General features: G+C 40.7%; 1 protein-coding gene and 1 non-coding gene across 4 annotated transcripts in view; one reads left to right on the top strand and one right to left on the bottom strand.

The window, feature by feature from the left end:
* LOC122120388 (agouti signaling protein) overlaps nt 1-22,066 on the bottom strand; it is a 165,434-nt gene that overhangs the window by 8,230 nt on the left and 135,138 nt on the right. The window lies entirely within an intron of this gene.
* On the top strand, nt 4,069-4,195 carry LOC122120578. Its single transcript, XR_006149743.1, has one exon. It is a non-coding gene; the product is annotated as a small nucleolar RNA SNORA51 (small nucleolar RNA).

The following is a 22,066-nucleotide window of genomic DNA, read 5'->3' as shown; positions in this document are numbered from 1 at the left end:
ACATAAATCCACAAAGCATTAAATATTTGCTCTCTAGCAATACAGAAAACCTTTGCCAATCTCTGTCTAGATTGTAAGACTTGTGAGGAATAAGGGCAAGCACATATTTGCTCTATCAGTATCTATTAACGGAAGGAATGTTTCTTTGAGTAAAGATACTGATGACTCTAATTTAATAAAAGGCTGGTGCGATCTGGGAAAGGTTACCTGTGCCACTACCTAACAATAGTATTTCTCATTAATTTACCAATTTTCAGATACACATTAATAGAGGGATGGGTCTTTTGTTTTTTGGTTTTGTGTGGGTTTTTTTTTTTTTTTTTGGTCAGTCCTGGGTCTTGAACTTAGGGCCTGGGCACTATCCCTGAGCTCTTTTGCTCAAGGCTAGCACTCTACCACTTTAAGCTATGTGCCACTTCTGTTTGTTTTTTTTTTTGTCAGTTGTGGGGCTTGAACTCTGGGCCTGGGTGCTATCCCTCAGCTCTTCAGCTCAAGGAGAACACTCTACCACTTGAGCTACAGAGCCACTTTCAGTTTTTTGGTGGTTTATTGGAGATAAGAGTTTCACAGACTTTCCTGCCCATGCTGGCTTTGAACTGCGATCCTCAGATCTCAGCCACCTGAGTAGCTAGGATTACAGGTGTGAGCCACCGGCGCCTGGCTTAGATCTTAATTTCTTTTTAGCATGGTGAATCTAAATTATTCAGAAATTTTATATTTAACTTTGATATTTCTAATTGTTGCTAAAGAAACCATTTTATCAACTAGTAAAGCTCTGATATCAATAGGTGTTAGTTAGAAGGATGAATTAGAAATAAATTAATTGGTAGATGTATGGTAGAATATGCTGGGAAAATGGGGGAGAATGGAAAAGGAATAGGCTGGACTTGATTGTCAACAGGCAAGGACTGTTTATTGAGGAACAGTGAGGGGTACAGACCTTCCTGTGGGTTTGGTGGTTGTATGAGAGAGTTAGGACAGGTGCTTGGTTTTTCTATGAGGTCTGAGCAAGGAGGCAGAGGTTAATGAAAAAGCCACCAGGTCAAGGGAGGTGGGGAGCTTTTCAGTTGGGCCCATGAAGGAATGTTTACAGACAGGCTTAGATAGATTGCCCTGCTGGAGTCAGACAGTCTGCACTTGTCTTTGGTGGGTGGCCTGGCATCTGTGTGCACCTGGGGAAACAGGGTGGGAGTCAATCCTTCATATTCCATCTTTGGATACATAGAAAGAATGGGCCTCGGGTCTGGGAAGGTGGCTCAGTGGTAGAGTGCTTGCCTTGCATGCATGAGGCCCTGGGTTCGATTCCTCAGCACCACATAAGCAAAAAGAAAAAGGCTAAAAGTGGTGCTGTGGCTCAAGTGGTAGAGCGCTAGCCTTGAGCTGAAGAGCTGAGGGACAGTGCCCAGGCCCAGAGTTCAGGCCCCATGACCGGACCCCCACCCCTCCCCGCCAAAAAAAAAGAAAGAAAGAATGGGCCTAGAGGCAAGTCCTTCATATAGGGTCTTTGGATACATAAAAAGAATTGGGCTGAGAAGGGAGCAACATATTGTTATAACGAGAACAAAGCAGATTCCCATCAGAATGGGTATCTTGTTAAAGCAAGATACAAGGACAATATGTATAGAGTTGGATGCTTGCTTTTGCTCATTGGCTGGTGCTCTACAACTGAAGCCAACGCCTCCAGCTCTAGAGGTCATGTATAGGTGGCCAAAATCCACATATATCACTTGCTATGGATACCTAATAATTCAGGAAGATTACTGTGCCAACAGACCAGCCATAGGCCTAGTATAAACACTGACCACTGCACAATGGGCAGGGAGGTGACCTCACCAGGTCAAATTCTCAGACTAACTCTGAATGGTACTAAGGACTGATCTCAGGACTTGCATATGCTAGGTAAATGCTGTACCATTTGAGCTATACCTCTAGATCTTTTTGTTTTGTATTGTATTTTATATTTGAAATAGGGTAATACTAATTTTGCCTGAGCTCCCTCAAACTCAGGGTCATTTTGGCTCCAGCTCCTGAGTAGCTGGGATTACAGGTGTGTACCACCATGCCTTGCTCTGAGAGTTTAAATTTTAAACTATTCAGAATAAACAGGATAAATAAGGGCTGGGGCTGGGAAAGTGGCTCAGTAGTAGAATGCTTGCCTCGCATGCATTGAGGCTCTGGGTTTGATCCCTAAGCACCACAGAAACAGAAAAACCCAGAAGGGGTGCTGTGGCTCAAGTGGTAGAGCACTAGCCTTGAGCAAAAGAAGCTCAGGGACAGTGCTCAGATCCTGAGTTCAAGTCCCAGGACTGCCAAAAAAAAAAAAAAAGACTGAATTTATTCCTGTCAGTTCAGGATGGACTGTGTTGCCAAATGACTTAAGATAATGTCAGATTTTGCTGTCAAAGGAGTTACCAAAGGTGTCTTGAGGGATGATGAGGGCTTACAGTTTTCAGTGTTTTGGAATTTCCCATTACAAGTAAAAGTTTAAGGACCTGTAGAAGACCTTGTTGCTGGTAGAACTCAACAGAACAAAAACACTGAAAGCCACTACTACCTATGCAACCATGTTTCTCAAAGGTAATTTGTTCTACTTTGTAGTAGTGAAGACTATTCTTTGATCTATTATATTCCTGATGACAATTCTTCCTTTTAAACTCATCTGCTTTAAGTTACCACTTAGGACTTAAGATGAATTTCTTTTCAGCATGCTGGATATAAATAATCCAGAAAGTGGAGTTGAATCACCTGGATGACAGCATTTAAATAGCTTTGTGATCCACAGCTTTCTCATTTGTAAAATTAAGGGCTAGGAGTGCAGAGTAGGAGGCACAGAACAGAAACTTAGGAAAGATTTTTTTTTCTGGTGGTACTAAGGTTTTGAATTCAGGGCTTCACTTGGTATTTAGGTACTCTACCACTTGAACCCCCTAAGCCAAGGTTTATTTAATGAATGAAAGAACTGAAGGACTATTCTAAAGTTCTATGAATCCTGTCTTAGTCCATACAGGCTGTTGTAACAAGACTATAGAATGGGTGCCTATAGTCTCAGATTTCTATTGCTTAGTGACCGAGCAACAGAAATTTATTTCTCAGTCTAGGAAGTCCATGGTCAGAGTGCAATACATTCAATGACTAGCTAGGGCCCTCTTCTGCAATGCCAGTTATTTTTTCATTCTCACCCCACAAGGGAGAAGGGGTCTCCTTTGGGTTTCTTTGATAAGGGCATTCCCATATAACTTCATTCAAAAGGGCTCTGTCTCAGGGCTTTTGCTACTTCTCAAGGGTCTACATCATAATACCATAACTTTGGGGTAAGGATTTCAACATACGAATTTGGGAGGCCATAAATATTCAGGTCATAGCAATTTCCTGATTTCTGATTTTGATGTTGTCATTATTATTCCTTTGGGGCAGGTTAAACAGTTACACAAAGATTTTTTTTGGCTGAGAGTGATGGTCCATATCTGTAAACCAAAATGACTTGACCGGCTGGGAATGTGGCTCGGTGGTAGAGTGCTTGCCTAGCATTCATGAAGACCTGGGATTGATTCCTCAGTACCAAATATACAGAAAAAGTTGGAAGTGGTGTTGTGGCTCACATTGGTAGTGTGCTAGCCTTGAGCAAAAAAGAAGCTCAGGGACAGTGCCCAGGCCTGAGTTCAAGCCCCAGGACTGGCAAACAAACAAACAAACAAACATACAAAAAAGACTTGACTTACTTGGAAAGAGGAGATAGGAGGCTCGAAGTCTGAGGTTAGACCCAGACAAAAAACAATTCATTTAAAAAATAAGCCCGGACATTCATTTTGCTGGGCGCCGGTGGCTCACGCCTGTAATCCTAGCTACTCAGGAGGCTGAGATCTGAGGATCACAGTTCAAAGCCAGCCCAGCCCAGGCAGCAAGTCCTTGAGACTCTTATCTCCAATAAACCACCAGAAAACCAGTAGTGTTGCTGTAGCTCACGTGGTAGAGCACTCACCTTGAGCTGAAGAGCTGAAGGAAAGCACCCAGGCCCAGAGTTCAATCCCCATGACTGACAAAAAAAATAAATAAATAAAAATAAAAATAAAAATCATCACCATCAGCTGTGTTTTTATGCTGACTGTATAGAAAGAGGAGGCAGAGCAAACCTATCCCATATAACATCTCAGCCTAAGCCCTGTGCCTTGTCTGTGTTGTAGATGAGGAGACATGGGATAGAGAAATAAAAAAGAGAGAAGATGGTACAGAGTGTAACTTTGACTAGAAGATGTATGAGAAGGGTTCATTCATGCAAATAAACACTAAAAAAATAAAGAAAAACAGGGTGGGATACTTGGGGTATAGTTTAAGTAGTAGAGGGCTTACCCAGCAAGCACAAGGCCCTGAGTTCAAATCCCAGTGTTCTAGCACTGAAAAAACACAAAAGATATATTGAGCCATTTCTGTGTACAAAATAAAACTGAGGGATTTACAAATGCATGAGTGTGACTGAATCTGACTTAGCCCTGAACACAAAAGCACAAGGAGTCATGGCTGAATGCAATTGGTTTATGTACCCCAGGAGTCTTATTAATTAATGTGTGGCTATATGTGGGTATATAAATGCATGTATCCATGCTAATGCGTAAGGCTCTGACTGAGGGAATATGAGACAGCAGTATCCAGTATCTTTTTGGTGCTGATCCTGGGGTGTGAACTCAGGGGTCCAGGCACTGTCCCTGAGCTGTTTTTTTTTTTTTTTTTTGTTGTTGTTGTTTTTTTTTTGTCTCAAGGTTAGTGCTCTACCTACCACCTGAGCCACAACCTACATTTTGGAAGTGAAGTCTCATGGACTTTCCTGCCCTGGTTGGCTTTGAACCATGATCCCCAGATCTCAGTCTCCTCAGTGGATAGGAATACAGGCATGAGCCACCAGCACCAGGAAGCTAACTAATTTAGATGAAGGTATGGCAAGAGTAAAGAAAAGGAGGGCAGCAGAATGTTGTTGAAGTTAGTGAACAGTGTCAAGTGCTGACTATGTTTGGTGTTAATAAGGTGCAGTCCTGAGAGGCCACCCTGGGTTTTTTTTAGTGCCACCAAGTGAGGACAGAAGGGCTTTGGGGCACTCAGCAAGCTGGCATTGGAGGTGATGGAGCTTAGTTAGTAATAGTTGCTTCCACTAGCCCTGTCAAGCAGGGATCTGAGGATGTGGTGAAACTTACTCATCTATGTCTGTAGGGAAGAGTGGATGAAAGCCAAGAAATGTTTAGTTGGGGCCCAGCAGGGAAGAACAGCTCCTGATACTTCAGGAGACTCAGATAAGTTAGTGGCTATAGAAGCAAGCTCTCTTCTACTTAGTCTTGTGGAACAAAGCATATAATTAAGAAGAAAGGGAAAAGATAGAGAGAGTTCTTAACTTTGACAATGCAAAACTTAATGAACACATGAGTTTTCAGGGGAGGCGTTGAGCTTTCTCTGGATCCTTAAGGATGTCTCTGGCCACTAAAACACTTTAACCCTTTCACCTTTGCATCAGAGCTAAAATGAAAACATCTGGTTGTATATTATGTTCCTATAGCCCAAGTGTGGTTCATTCAGAATTACAGACATGTGAGGACAGGAGTATTGTTGCTTTTCTTTTGTGTAAGCAATAGTTCAGTCTACAATGGGAAAGGTCTTGTTAGGAGGGCCATGACATTCTAGACCAGTACTGTTTAGGATATAATAAACAAATATAATATTGAAGCAAATTAGAGAATATAAACATCATGATCCTATTTTGTGCACAAATCTTAAAATATCCTCAAATACATGTGTGCTTGCTTATGCAAAGGAAAATGCTGGGAGGAGATCTATGAACATTTTAATAGTGACTGTCCCTTAAAGAATGGAATTGAGGGGAATGAAATAGAAACATGCACTTTTCATATTATATCTGTGACATCTGATTTTTGTTTAAGTAAGCATGCCACTGCTTTATAACAGAAAACAAGGACTTACAGAAATAAAATACCAGATGTAATTTGACACATACTTGAAGGGCACAAAAACTGATTTATAGTCATATTTGATTTGTGACAAAGATGCTAGGAATTTATGGGACTTTTTCACAGTAAAAAATCTTAAGCACTACAAAACAGAATTTCTATTTAAGCAAATAGATCAAGGAACATATAATGGTAAGTAACTATTGTCCTTTCTATAAAAGACAAAAGTTATCTGGGTGCTGGTGGCTCATGCCTGTAATCCTAGCTACTCAGGAGGCTGAGATCTGAGGATCACAGTTCGAAGTCAGCCCAGACAGGAAAGTCCCTGAGACTCTTATCTTCAATTAACCACCAGAAACCTGGGAGTGGTGCTGTGGCACAAATGGTAGATTGCTAGTCTTGAGCAAAAAGAGCTCAGGGATAGCACCCAGACCCCAGGTTCAAGCCCCACGACCAACAAAAAATAAAACAAAACAAAATAAAATAAAATAATTTGACAAATTCCGATCTCCAATAAGAAACCAACATTTGATCTTAGAGCATTTGTCTCATTCCTTAACTATGAACCACATATGAAAGTAATTTTTTTTTTTGTTGTTGGTCATGGGCTTGAACTCTGGGCCTGGGTGCTGTCCCTCAGCTCTTCAGCTCAAGGATAGCACAATACCACTTGAGCCACACCGCCACTTCTGGTTTTCTGGTGGTTTGTTGGAGACAAGAATTTCCTGGACTTTCCTGCCCAGGCTGGCTTTGAACGGCAGGCATGAGCCACTGACACTGGTACATGAAGGTAATTTAAAAGAAAATATTTATCTGAATGAATATATAAACAGAGTTGGCCTCCACAAGAAAACTTTCATCAGCCTTGTCTACAGACCGGTGAAGAGTAATGGAAGAAACCTCCTCATTCCTATCTCCCAGGCTGAAAATTATAGGCAAGCTACCTACTTATCTGGGCCTGTGAAAAATGAAGAATTTTGGGCTGGACACATAGCTCAGCAGGAGAGCACTTGCCTAGCATGCCTAAAGTACTGGATTTAATTCCTTGAGCTGCCAATGTTGTGTGTATATGTGTACATGCTTGTGCTTTTTTTTTTTTTTTGTCAGTCCTGGGGCTTGAATGCTGGGCCTGGGTGCTGTCCCTCAGTTCTTCAGCTCAAAACAAGCACTCTACCACTTGAGCCACAGTGCCACTTCTTGTTTTCTGGTAGTTAATTGGAGATGAGTCTCATGGACTTTCCTGCCTGGACTGGCTCTGAACTGTTTCTCAGATCTCAGCCTCCTGAGTAGCTAAGATTGCAGGAATGAACCACCAGCGCCTGGTGCTTGCTTTTTTTTTTTTTAGTGGGCTTGAATTCAGGACTTCTCACTCTCAATTAGCTATTTCACTCAAGGCTAGTGCTTTCACACTTGAGACATACTGCTACCTCTGGCCTTTTGTGCATTAAGTAGAGATAAGAGTTTTCTCTGGCTCAAATCTCAATCTTCAGATTTCAGCCTCCCAATAACTAAGATTGTAGGTATGAGATTGTAGTGCCTGGCTAGACTATTTTTTAAAGCTAATTTCAGATAGTGTTAAGATATCATTAATCAAAGACTGGGGCCCATTAATCGTGGCTTAAAGGCCTTACATGACTGCACAAGTTACACACCCATGAAGTTATTAGACTTGCTTACAAGACTGAGAAGGCCAACACTCATATGTCATGGTAGCAAGGAAGAAATTTATAGATTGGTGAAGCATTAAATTATATTGAGGGGGGCTGGGAAGGTGGCTCAGTGGTAGGTGGCTCAGCGCTTGTCTTGCATGCATGAGACCCTGGGTTCGATTTCTCAGCACCACATAAGCAAAAAGAAAAAAGCCGGAAGTGGTGCTGTGGCTGAAGTGGTAGAGTGCTAGCCTTGAGCTTAAGAGCTGAGGGACAGCGCCCAGGCCCAGAGTTCAGGCCCCACGACCGGACCCCCCCCAAAAAAAATTATATTGAAGAAAGTTTAAACTATAATCAGCTAAACAGTATCAGACATCTCTGTGGAACAAAGGACAAAGAATGGACCAGCATCTGGAAATCTGGCTCTAGATCCAGCCCTGCCATACTCTACAACTTCTGGCACATGATTTCCCTCTGTGAGTTTTCCTTTGCCTATTAGATTTTTAAATTCACTTCTAAATTCACTGACTTGCTGTGTTCTAAAAAGATTAGCAGTGACACATCGTCTCTTGAATATTCCTTTTGACAGTAAGACATTGCTCTTTGAGAGTAAGTTTGATTTCTGCAAATAAACAATGACTATTTAGACAAGTCTGGTGAGAATAGTAATGTTTTTGGTAACAGAAAAAATTAGATGTGGCCTGAATCATGAGATTTTAGTTTAAAAATGACTTTAATGTTGACATAACCAGCATTGTGAGAGTCAGTTGAATATTGTAAAAGAAGTTGTAAGCTTGAAAGACCATAAATTCATCCTAATGCTGCAAGTTGCTTAAATATCTTTGAGTGGCTCAAGTCTGTAATCCCAGCTACTTGAGAGGCAAAGATGGAGTAACTGCAGTTTGAGGCCAGTATAGAAGAAAAAAAAGTCATGACACTCCATCTCAACCAATGGCTTGGATACTGGGCACTACTCTGTTATCCGCAGATGCATGTGGAAGCATAAGCAGCACAGGCTAGCTGGGAGAGTGAAGCAAAAACGGACTGAGAACATGGATCAAGTATGGAATGCCTGCTGGATGAGGGCAAGGACCTGAATTCAATCCCTACCATTTAAAAAAAGAAAAACTCTTTTAATTTCAGACATGACTTCAGGGGCAATTTAAAACTTGTATAAGAAAGAATATCATATAAAAATCACAACTTAAAAAAAAAGAATCATGCCTTTTATATTGAGATGAAAACTTGTTTGGGGGACCAGATAAGTATCCTCCTCACAAATCAAGACGTAACCAAATATCCATCCCCAAAGTAGGGATAATTTAAATTATTCTTTTCTAGAAAACAGAAAGGATTGCCCTGGTGGTCAGAAGGCTAAGATCTGAGAATCATGGTTTGAAGCCAGCTCAGGGAGAAAAATCTATGTGTCTCTCATTTCCATTTAACCAGAAAAATAATGCCAGAAGTGAAGGTGTGGCTCAAGTGGTAGAGCACCAGCTAGGCATGAATGAAAAGAGCCAAGTGTGAGGGAGCTTGAAGCCTTGATTTCAAGCCAAGTACCACACAAAAGAAAAAAACTCGAAGTACTTAGGAGAGGAATATATAAAATATTAAAGTTAATAAACTTTAGAACTAAAGAGCAGAGAATAAAGCAAGGAGAAGAGGAAAATAGGGAGGACAAAACTAAGTATAGAAGAAAAGACAACGAATTAGAAAAGTGAAGGGATTGGAATTGGGTGGTAAAGAGAACTTCAAGTATTTATAATTTTTCAAATAAAAAAAGATGAGGGAAATATTATAATAAGGACAATGCCCGGTCACAGTTCCATGAAATTTTCTATATTTAAACATCACAATATTACAAAAAGAAAAGAAAATGATAAACTCTGAACTGTTTCTGTTTCTGGCAGATCAAGGATCTCTGAAATGTTAGTTAGAGATTCAGAACTCTTAGGCTTTTATACTTCCTAAGAGTAGAGTAACTATTTACATCCTAGCCAAGGTGGAGTTTCTGAGTCTGTCCTAAGATGATTTTTTTTTTCTCACAGACTTTCCTGCCTGGGCTGACTTTGAATGTGATCCTCAGATCTCAGGCTCCTTAATAACTAGGATTACAGGTATGAGCCACCAGCACCAGGCTTGGGCTCTTGTCTTCTGCCAGACAAGAGAGAGCCCTTGGGCTGGGAAGGTGGCTCAGTGGTAGAGTGCTTGCCTTGCATGCATGAGGCCCTGGGTTCCATTCCTCAGCACCATATAAGCAGAAAAAGCCAGACCGGGAGCTGTGGCTCAGGGAGAGCACTAGCCTTGAGCAAAAGAGCTGAGGGACAGTGCCCAGGCCCAGACTTCAGGTCCCATGACCGACCAAAAAAAAAAAAAGAGGGAACCCTTTCCCTGGTGGCTGTAAAGAATAGAAGTAACTGCCTTTCTTGACACTTCTATAGAAAGCCAGTTGTACTTCATGTTGTTCCAAATCCCTATATTTAATGATTCAGGCCACAGAAATCCAAGATCAATAATGTCTTTAGTTAATGCTATTCTTTAGAGAATCTCTCTGATGGTCTCAGTTCTGTGGTGAATGGAAATAAGCTACAGAATGAAATTTAAACCACACTTGGTTTCCAAATATCTTCCCATAAATTAAAAATTCTATAGTATGTCTAATGGACCTCTAAGATTAACAGTGCAAATGATGACAGACATGATTAAGCTAGCAAGAAGCTAAGGCATGGGGTTGGGAGGACTGGACAGAGAATGCAAAGGAGAAGAAGGAACTGATGGAAAGGGCCCGGAGAAGCACTGGTTGTAGTTTTGGCTCACTTCTCAAGATTTTTTCCTTTATGGGTAGGTCTAAAAGGCACTTCAGGGACTGAGTCCAACATTCTGAGGGATCTTTTAATCAGCCTCAGCCATGACTAACAGGAAAACATTAAAAAGACAAGGCCAACAGGGCATGAGGAATTCATCAGCATCTGAAGTTATTAGTTCTTGTTCTGTCTTTGGTTAGCCAAGTCCCAGAGGTTCAAAATCCTTGCTGAACCAGTAACCAACAACTTTTAACTACCATAAGTTGAGCCACCTCACTGCTGCATGGACAAATGAGTGTCACCTGAATTGACATCCTTGTCTCCATTCTGTCCTGTTTTATCCATTTCCCACATAGTTCTTTTTTTTTCTCCCCCCTGAAACAGTTCAAATCACATTACCCTCTGCTGAAAACCTTTAATAACTTTCTGTTGTTCTTTTTTTTTTTTTTGCCAGTCACAGACCTGAACTCTGGACCTGGGCGCTGTCCCTCAGCTCTTCAGCTCAAGGCAAGCGTTCTACCGCTTGAGCCACAGTGCCACTTCTGGCTTTTTCTGTTTATGTGGTGCTGAGGAATCGAACCCAGGGCCTCATGCATGCAAAGCAAGAGCTCTACCACTGAGCCACCTTCCCAGCCCTTTCTGTTGTTCTTGAAATAAGATTCAATTTTCCTATAAGGTGTTGCTACTTTCTGTGACTTCATCTGATAGAGTCTCCTTCTAAATTACTACCTTCTTGACAGATTGTGCTCCTTTCTGTCTGCAGAATATGCCAAACTCTTTTCTATATTAAGACCTTTACATTTGCCATTCCCTTTGCCCTAAATGTTTTTTCCCCTTCTGGTCCTGAGCTTGATTCTCTCAGTTCTTCATATGGCTGGATTGTTGACAAAACTTGGCACAAGTATTACTTCCTTCTTCAACCACTCTATCCAAACCAGATCTCCTCTCTCTATTCTATGCCTCCTGTTTCTTTCATAGCACTGATTATACTTCATAATGATCTCTGTTTATCTTTGCATTTGCTTTTCTCTCCCCTGTAGGATGGAAATTCCATGAATACAGGTGCCTTGTTACTATGTTCATTTTGCTACTCTGATTACTAAGCAATGTCTGGCACAAATCAGACACTGACTAAAAAACTGGTGAAAAAATGGGTGTAGAGATAAGGAAACCACCACCACTAATAAAAAGTTCTGGGCTGGGAAGGTGGCTCAGTGGTAGAGTGCTTGCCTTGCATGCATGAAGTCCTGGGTTCAACTCCTCAGCACCACATAAGCAGAAAAAACCGGAAGTGGTGCTGTGGCTCAAGTGGTAGAGTGCTAACCTTGAGCTGAAGAGTTCAGGGACAGTGCCCACAACCGACAAAAAAAAAAAAAGTCCGGATCTGTTGATTCTTTTTGGCCAACAGGATTACTTAAAAATCAGATTGGATATGATATTCTATATATACTATTTAATTGTGGGCAGGAGCAGGAAGGGAAAATAGGTAACTCCTATGTACAACACTTTAATAATAACAATAAAATTATATTAAAATCAGATTGGATCTTTGCCTTTTGTTCAGGTTTAGTTTATGTAAGTATTCCTTATATAAGTGCTAGGACATGCTCAGGACTCTGGTTTTTCTTAATATATTTGGTCTTGTTTTAGACCAAGAAGGATAAGATTATCAAATTGTAGATAATAGTGCCTGCCTCTGGTGGAGCCATAATATGGAGCTTTATTTTATTTTATTTTTTGGGTCCGGTCATGGGGCCTGAACTCTGGGCCTGGGCACTGTCCCTCAGCTCTTCAGCTCAAGGCTAGCGCTCTACCACTTGAGCCACAGCGCCACTTCCAGCTTTTTTCTTTTTGCTTATGTGGTGCTGAGGAATCGAACCCAGAGCCTCATGCATACAAGGCAAGCGCTCTACCACTGAGCCACCTTCCCAGCCCAATATGGAGCTTTAGAACTGGAGGAAAGCTTCAGGATTATCTTAACCAGTGATCACTAATTTGTCTATAGTAAAAAGCATCCAATTTTAGTCTAGAGCTTGATGAATCTTTTTTTTTTTGGGCTGGTCCTATGGCTTGAACTCAGGGTATGAGCTCTGTCCCTGAACCTCTCTGTGCTCAAGGTTAGTGCTCTACCACTTGAGCCACAGCACCACTTCTGGCTGAGTAGTTTATTGGAGATAAGAGTCTCCCAGACTTTCCTGCCCAGGCTGGCTTTGTACTGTGGTCCACATATTTCAGCCACCTGAGAAGCTAGGATTATAGGCATGAGCTGCTGGCACCTGACTTGATAAATCTTACACACACACTGACACACACACACTTACACACATACAGACACATAGATATAGACAGACAGACACACAGACACACACACACACATGCCAGATATTATCTCTTTTTGGAGGGGGGGGCTTGAACTCTGGGCTTGGGCATTATCCCTTCACTCTTCAGCTCAGGGCCAGTGCTCTCTACTGCTTGAGCCACAGCGCCACTTCCGGTTTTCTAGTGGTTACTTGGAGATAGGAGTCTCATGGACTTCTCTGCCTGGGCTGGCTTTGAACCATGATGCTCAGATCTCAGCTTCCTGAGTAGCTAGGATTACAGGCATGAGCCACCAGCACCCGGCTACACCAGACCTTATCCTAGAAAGCACTTGTACACATAGTTTTAGTAAGCTTCCAAGTGTTTGTGATTTATGAGACACTGGTTTGGACCATCCATTCTTGTCTGACAAGGTCAGCTTAAAACTGTGATCCTGGCCGGGCGCTGGTGGCTCACGCCTGTAATCCTAGCTACTCAGGAGGCTGAGATCTGAGGATCCCGGTTCAAAGCCAGCCCGGGCAGGAGAGACCGTGAGACTCCTATCTCCAATAAACCACCAGAAAACCGGAAGTGGTGCTGTAGCTCAAGTGGTAGAGCGCTCGCCTTGAGCTGAAGAGCTGAGGGACAGCGCCCAGGCCCAGAGTTCAAGCCCCATGACTGACCAAAAAAAAAAACTGTGATCCTAAGATCTTAGCTTCCTGAGTAGCTAGGATTCTTTTTTTTTTAATTATTCTTTTTGGGGGGGTCCGGTCGTGGGGTCTGAACTCTGGCCCTGGGCGCTGTCCCTCAGCTCTTCAGCTCAAGCCTAGCACTCTACCACTTGAGCCACAGCACCACTTCAGGATTTTTTTCTTTTTGCTTATGTGGTGCTGAAGAATTGAACCCTGGGCCTCATGCATGCAAGGCAAGTGCTCTAGCACTGAACCGCCTTCCTGGCCCCGAGTAGCTAGGATTATATGCATGAGCCACCAGCACCAGTCGAAACAAACGCTTTTAAAGGAAAAGGGGGATTTGTAATAAACAGAATTTTGCTCATCTATTTGGATGCTAATCAATGTGAAATGAAATTAATGCTATTCAGGCAGACTATTTCCCCAAACATAACAATCACCAGAACTCATCCGCAATGCTACAAGCAACTTTCTGAAGACACCAAAATTAAAGCACTAAAATGCGGCTGGGTTGAGGCAGAATACGTCTTTCTTAGAATAATTTATTATTTTCTTTTGAATGCTAGGAACTAGAAAAAGCAGGGTAAAGAAGAATGAAAAGCAACTTGTTTTTTTTTTTTTTTTTTTTTTTTTTACTGCCTTTCTTTTGCTAACCTCTCTTAACTACTCTATATTTGAAAGGTTAGAATCAAATCTGAATCCAATCTCGCTAACTTTCCAAGAAGTGAGGAATAATCAAGAATTCTTTTCTCATTTTGGAAGCAGATAGATTCAAGTAGTCAGATTCAAGTTTTCAACTGAATCCATCTGCTGCTTGTAAAAGAGTGAAGAACAAGGAATCATTTTTTTTTCCCTACTGTGCAGCAGAGGAGGTTTGCTGCTCATTTGTTTGGAATCTCACACACAAACAAGAAATCAGTCAGTGATACTACAAACATATTTTCAAACTCCCACTCCATCTCACTGGCAGGAAGATTCTTGCAGATCTACCTTGGGAACAACTGAAGAGCAGTATTAGGCAGACCAGAAGAGCAGGTTTTTACAAAAGAAATAAAATTAGTAAAAGATAATCTTTACAGCCTAGGTTGTCTGAAGCATAACCTTCAAGAACAATAGAGAATCTCTAAAGGCAGCAGAAGAAAAGAAAATTGTTTCTTTCTACTTACAGTGCAAGTGACTATGCCTTAATCAGCCTAAGAGAAGTCAGAGTAGAGTGTCCTCTCTCTGTTCTTGGGTGCAGAGAGGCAGGGAGTGCAGCTGAGGGATACTTTAAAGACCCAGGAACCCCACCTTATGCCTTTGTTTTCAGCCAAGCAAAAACTGACTATTCATACAGTGGCCACAAGTTTTGCGGTCTGGTCTTCCTATATTTCTCCCAGTCTTTGGAATTGAAATTGATGTTGACATTGAGGTTGGAAGGGGTGGAAGCAAAGTGGTTGTACTTCATAGGCAGATTTTAATGAGAATTTAATTCAGAATCAACCTCAGGAGACAGAATGAAACTCAGACCTAGTAAGTTATCCTGAAAAACAAATCCTGCCTAGCCTGCAAAACAAAATAACAGTAACAAAAACAAATCCTGTACAAGAAGGGTTCAATTCAACTTCTTTTAGAAATTCTGGATGGGCTAAGGAAGAGTTGGTAGAGAAGTTACACCAAATAGATAGGTAGATTGCTGTGGCCTGGCCGGCCTTGTTAGTAAAATCTCCTTGGGGACTTCCATTATTGGTCTTATAATTTTCAAATTTCAGTGTAATTTTTCACTAATTTCAAGGAGCTGCATTTCCACTGACTCTGTAAATGATTAGGCTGTGGCTCTCTTCCTTAATCACTTCGTTTTTACTTGAATCAGCTAGAATTTATAAGACCCCAGGGTGATGTGAATCTTAGAGGCCTTGCAGAAAGTCAGTTTAATGAAGGGCACTACAGAAAGCATTGTCTGTTTTTGTGGGAATAGGGTGAAATGGTGGGATGGGGGTGACACAATCCTGCATTAATTTATCCTGGTCTGGGGACCAAATTTTTTTTGGTGATTTGTAGGAACATGAACAACTAAAAGCGATGTGAGTAAAGAGACCTGGATTCTAGGTCACTTTTTCTTTGTGATCTTGGGCAAGTTATATCAACTGTCTGAACCCCACAATTTTATTTACTTAGCACACTGGGAAAATAGGATCAAATAAAGCACTCATAGCCGGGCGCCGGTGGCTCATACCTATAATCCTAGCTACTCAGGAGGCTGAGATCTGAGGATCACAGTTCAAAGCCAGCCTGGGCAGGAAAGTCTGTGAAACTCTTATCTCCAATAAACAACCAGAAAACAGGAAGTGGTGCTGTAGCTCAAGTGGTAGAGCGCTAGCCTTGAGCTGAAGAGCTGAGGGACAGCGTGCAGGCCCAGAGTTCAAGCCCCAAGACTGACCAAAAAAAAAAAGAAGAAAAAAAAAATTAATTTCTTAAAACTAGTTAGCCAGGAGAGAATTCTGGGAAGATGACAGAAGATGAAATACCAGGAATCTATCTCCATTCCTAGACAAAAATTACACTGGCAAGCCAGGCTCTGGTGGCTCACGCCTGTAATCCTAGCTACTCAGGAGGCTGAGATTTGAAGATCAGGGTTCAAAGCCAGCCTGGGCAGGAAAGTCCATGAGGCTCTTATCTACAATAAACCACTCAGAAAACTAGAAGTGGTCTGCGGCCCAAGTGGTAGAGTGCTAAACTTGAGCTGAAGAGCTGAGGGACAGCACCCAGGCCCAGTGTTCAGGCCCCACAACCAACAAAATATAAAATAAAATAAATAACACTGGCATAATCTTTAACAATTTTTGAAATCTAGAGTCTGTTGAAGGCCTGTAACTTCTGGAGAAGGGTTGGGAAGTAAACTATGGTTTATTTGAGGATTTGTTGTTTCAGCTCTTAACAGAGTAATAATCATTCATTTCCGGGGCTAGCCACTTTTCTGTGACAAAATCATGATACAACAACTTAAAAGGAGGAAAGATATGTTTTGGGTTAGTCAGTCCACAGTTGCTTGGCTCCATGCTATTAGGCAGAAAACCATGGAACCAGGACTATTCTTTGCCTCATGGTGGTCAGGAAGTGGAGACTGAGGAAGAGAATGGAGACCAGGTATAATAGTCAAAGGCACACCCTCCGTGACCTACTTCCTCCAACCAGGCCCTACTTCCTACAGTTCTAGAATGTTCCAAATAGCTCTATTGGCTGAGGATCAAACAGTTAACACATGAACATGGGGGGACATGTCAAACTATGACATCTCTGAAATCAGCTCTGTGGCAGGCCACACTGCATAGTGTATTCCTGAAGCAGCTAGTATAAAGCTTGCCAGAGCTGATGTGGGCAAAAGGATCTGAGGTGGGATAGATGAGGAGACAGGGAAATTAAAATTAATAAATGAAAGGGTCAGACCACATTAAAGCCAGGAAGTAAAAACTAAAAAACCTCTTCTTGTTTAAAAAAAAAAAAAGGAGATATAAAGGAGCCACCTAAATCTGCCTTCTACTTTGAGATGTTAAAAACACTGTAAACTCTTTACAATAGTTAAAGAGATAGAATTGGAAAACACGCCCTGCAAAAGGAAGTCCCCAAATCACTTATTATGCCTATGTTTTGGGTAGGTCTAGATTACACCTCCATTTAATAGAATAGTGAACAGCACAGCTTACCCATCCAGAACCACTGTCTAAGGGTTGGGAGTTGCTAGACTACATGACCATGTATAGTCTCTTGGTTCTGAAAGTATAAAGGCATAGATAGGAATCATCATTTTGAGACTTTAACTCCTTTTCCTGCTTAGGAAACAGAAAATGTTTCTTCCTGATCCCCACCCCTGCCCATTTCTCTCTACTTTATACTGTTAAACTAAAATCAATCTTTGTTAAAACTTCAACCTTGTGAGATTCTCCTGATTGAGTCATGTTGAATTGTATATATATGAGTAAAGTTAGAAAGTGACTATGTTTGCTAGGAAGGGTATAGCAAACTTTGGGGAGGGGAGGAAAATCCAATTTCCCAGAATTATGAAATTATTAAATTCAAATGTCCAGTTTTCCTTTCCCCTCCTTTCCTGCCCCCCTAGCCCTTGCCTACATTTCCCTTCCCTTCCCTTTCCCTAATTCAATCTTTTTTCCTAGTACTAGAACTGAGTGCCTCATGCTTAAGTATAGTCTCTTTTGTCTTAGCTGGGATTGCAGGCATGTGCCTGTATGTTGGTTTGATCCAATCCTAATAAATTTTTATTTCTTATTCTTGTCTCATTGGGCTGGTTAGTATCTCCAATATGATATTGAATAAAATAAAGCATTCATGCTATTTTTTAAACAAAGGATATCTTCAATATTTTAAGATAATATATGGTTTTATAGATGTCCTTTACTACAGTAGGGTTTCTTTGTTTCTTTTTAAATCATAATTGGATGTTATACTTTTCTTGTTAGTACAATCATTTGGTTTTTTAAAAAAATTGTTAATGTAAAAATTAGAGTAATTTTATATTATTAAACTCATTTTACAGTTTAAATATAAACCCAACTTGCTTATGCTAAACTCTATACAATGCTAGATTTAGCTAATTTTTATTTAAAATTATTTTATTCATAAATGAAATTAACTATAATTTTCCTTTATTTGATTTTGAAATCCAAGTTATGCTACCTTCATATAATGAACTATGTTCTTTTTTCATATATACGTATAATATATAAATAAAACATATGCTATAAATGATATTTATCATTTAATATATTTATATTATATATTTTCATATATAATTTTAAGTAGTTGTGTAGAGTTTCAATTTAACCAGTCAGATCATGAGTACAATGCATGTTGACTGTTACTCCTTCCATTGTTCTCCCCAATCTTCCAATCCCAGAACTATCTTCTTTGAATTTTTTTTTCTGGAAATTAAGTGTGAGAATGCTTTTCAAAATGAGAGAGGGGGTAAAAATGTTCTACAAAAAATGTACTCATTACTTTATTTATGTAACTGTAACCCCTCTGTACATCACCTTTACAATAAAAATTAAGTTAAATTTTAAAAAAAGATTGCCAGCTGGGAAGGTGGCTCAGTGGGAAGGTGGCTCATACCTTGCAGGTATGAGGCCCTGGGTTTGATTCCTCAGCACCACACAAGCAGAAAAAGCTGGAAGTGGCACTGTGGCTCAAGTGGTAGAGTGCTAGCCTTGAGCTGAAGAGCTGAGGCCCAGAGTTAGGCCCTATGACCAATTAAAAAAAAAGATTGCTTGTTCAAAGACTGAAGATGTGGCTAAGTGGTAGATCACTTGCCTAGCAAATGAGGTCTTGAGTTCAAGCCCTAGTACTGTCATAGAAAAGGAAGAAAGAAGAAAAGAAAGAAACGTTTCCTATTTCTTGAAATTTTGGTAGAACTTACTATTGGGGTTTTCCCAAGTGCATAATTTAGAATAGGCTATGATCCAATTTTATTTTATTTTTTGTTGGTTATGGGACTTGAACTTTGGGCCTGGGTGCTGTCCTTGACCTCTTCAGTTCAAGGCTAGTGCTCTACCACTTGAGCCACAGTGCCACTTCCGGTTTTCTGATCGGTTTATTGGAGATAAGGAGTCTCACAGACTTCCTGCCAGTCTGGCTTTGAACCGTGATCCTTAGATCTCAGCCTCCTGGAGTAGCTAGGATTACAGGCGTGAGCCACCAGCACCCTGCTTGACCCAATTTTATTAATGGCCATTTGACAATTGTGTTTTTCTGCTTCTTCTTGAATCAACTAGAATCTATCTGTTTTTATTCTTTCAATTTATTGGCCTAAATTGTTCATACTATTCTCATCTATTTAATCTATCACTTGTCATAGACTGTGGAGCCTCAAGGGAGCACTAGAAGAACATAGGCTTTTTCTTAGTATTTTGGTTAACTTGTAGCTTGTTTGTACAGAGTAGAAGTGAATCATCATCTATCATTTGTAATATTGTTTATATTTCATTCTCTTAATTTTACTGCAGGTATTTTGAAAGCACCATTTTTTTCTTTACTTAATCAATATTCTTTACTGTATGTTTGATTTCTTTTCCATTGATTTCTCTTCTGATTTTTATTTTTTATTTTTTTATTTTTTTTGGGTCCGGTCGTGGGGCCTGAACTCTGGGCCTGGGCGCTGTCCCTCAGCTCTTCAGCTCAAGGCTAGCGCTCTACCACTTGAGCCACAGCACCACTTCCGGCTTTTTTCTTTTTGCTTATGTGGTGCTGAGGAATCGAACCCAGGGCCTCAGGCATGCAAGGCAAGTGCTCTACCACTGAGCCATCTTCCCAGCCCCTTCTGATTTTTATAATACAGTGTTTTTCTTTGTGCTTTCTTTGGACTTATTTTTTGGTACTTTTTTCTTATCTTTATAAGCTGAATGTTTATTAACCTAGGATACTTTTAAAAATGGAAGGCAAGTATATATGTTTTATATTTTATTAGAATTTTTTTTAGATACTGGGATTTGAGTCCAGGGCTTTACACTTTTTTTTTGGGGGGGGGGCAGTCGTGGGGCCTGAACTCTGGGCCTGGGCACTGTCTCTCAGCTTTTCAGCTCAAGGTGAGTGCTCTACCACTTGAGCCACAGCGCCACTTCCGGCCTTTTTGTCCCTGCTTATGTGGTGCTGAGGAATCGAACCCAGGGCCTCATGCATGCAAGGCAAGCACTCTACCATTGAGCCACCTTCCCAGCCCATGGGCTTTACATTTTTAAAGAAAGCACTCTACTACCACTTGAGCCATATCTCCATCCTTTAAACGTTATTAGATTTTTCAAAATTTCAAAATTCTAGTGTTTCCCACTGGAATCCAGAATTTCTACTTCTTACATCCTTGCCAAGAGTTTATATGTGAGACTTCAAAGTTTTTTCCCAATCAGATGTGGGGGGACTATGTCTTATTCATCATGTCTCTAATGTTTAAATAGGACACAGGGTAAATTCTGGGTTAATCTTTGTTTACTGAATAAGTCTAAAGGAAATGGAATTCACTTTAAAATATGAGTAAAGATTTTTATAATTGAAGCCAGCACAAGGTGGAATGGGCTATGCATGGTCATGTGTTCTCCATTACTGAAGGTTTTGAAGCATAGGTAGAATTATTGCTTGGAATGACTAGAAGTGTTTATCTCATAGAAAAGGGCTAAATCCTAGAACCTTTAAAGTTTAAGTGAACTCTGAATTTTAAAAAGATTCTATAGTTTTGAAAGAATGGAACACATTCTTTCTTCATTTTAGAGAATCTTTGTTTATGATGGAAGTGAAATGATGGAAATGTGGCAAACATAAACTTTAGGACAGCTTGGAACATAGTGTGCATGGGCTGCAGAAAAGAGTTGTAAGAATGCTATAGATAGTAGAATAATACCAACAACATACTTATCTTACTTCATAATTTGGCTGAATTTCAAATAGTGTGAGGACAGAGATCTCTTTCTTCATATTTTTTGTCTTTCCTCATATTTTACAATGAATTTGGTTACTTGGTGTTTATGCAGAGTAGCAGTGGAGTCATGAGCTTTTACTTTTCCAAGAGTCAAGGCAGTGGAGGCTAAGGAAACAGAGTAGCGTTACCCCAAGGCATCTTTGGGGATACTAAAGCAAATCTAATTGTCATAGTAGAATTAGAAAATATTCCGCATAGTATAAAATCTAAGTAATTAGTTTATAGAATTACTACTGTATGCCAGGCATTATAATAGATATCACAGATAGGAGAAGGCAATATATTTTCTGCATTTGAAAATATTTATAATCTAGTAAGACCCAAAAGAATAGAGTAAATCTAGGTAGTTTTAAGTCAGCCTAGGAGAACAGCCCCATTCAAGGAGGGGTGGCCAGAAGGCAGATTGACCTTCGGAAAGAAAAGTGGAAGGGATCCAGCAACTCCTGACACTATTCTTTCCTGCGTTTCCACACCAGATGTAAGGGTTGCTGGAAGAGACCACCATGCAGTTTAGGCACAAGAGAGGTTATTGGGAGAACCAAACCACTGGCCTGCACGAGATGTAGGTGTGTAGCAGCTTGACTAATGGTGGAGAGAGATTATATAGGGAAAGGTGAGGGGGAGGTATGGCCACAGTGAATGCAGAAGTGCCTCAGAGCCTGGGGTCATTTTGCTCACAGTCAGTTGATTGACAGGTGATTAACAGTTACAGATGATTATGGGTTTCAAGCAGGTGATTTCTGGTAAGGCTACAGTGCTGTCCTTTATGAGGAGGAAGGGAGGGGAGAAGGGGACTGTTCTGGGCAGACCTAACAGGATCTGCAGTTAGGCTAAGACAATTTCAGTTAAATTATGCTTCTTTGAAACAATATTCCCAGTGTTTTATCAGTTTTCATGGATTTGAAATGTTCTGAACTTCATGATATGAAATTTAAGATGCTTCAAGATAAGACGTGAATACCACTGAACTAGAGCTTAAACTTTTGAACATTTAACAAAGCAGTATTTCTTCATTTTTAGCCTTATATATTTGTCTCAGAATCATGGTAGTGAGAGTTGCTAGTTCAGTATAAAGTTTCCTGGACTTCACTTCTCATTTATGGAGAGACAGAAAGAGGGGGGATGGGAGGAGAAGAGGGGAAGGACACGGGAGGGGGAGGGGGAGAAGGACAGAGAACTGAGGCTTGAACTCAGGGTCTGAGCATGGTCCCTGAAC

This window comes from Dipodomys spectabilis, unplaced genomic scaffold (genome assembly GCF_019054845.1).
Source record: "Dipodomys spectabilis isolate Male_0828 unplaced genomic scaffold, ASM1905484v1 ptg000175l, whole genome shotgun sequence".
In the NCBI taxonomy this organism is placed as follows: domain Eukaryota; kingdom Metazoa; phylum Chordata; class Mammalia; order Rodentia; family Heteromyidae; genus Dipodomys; species Dipodomys spectabilis.
The sequence above is the reverse complement of the archived record's forward strand: the minus strand, read 5'-3'. Positions and strand labels throughout refer to the sequence as shown.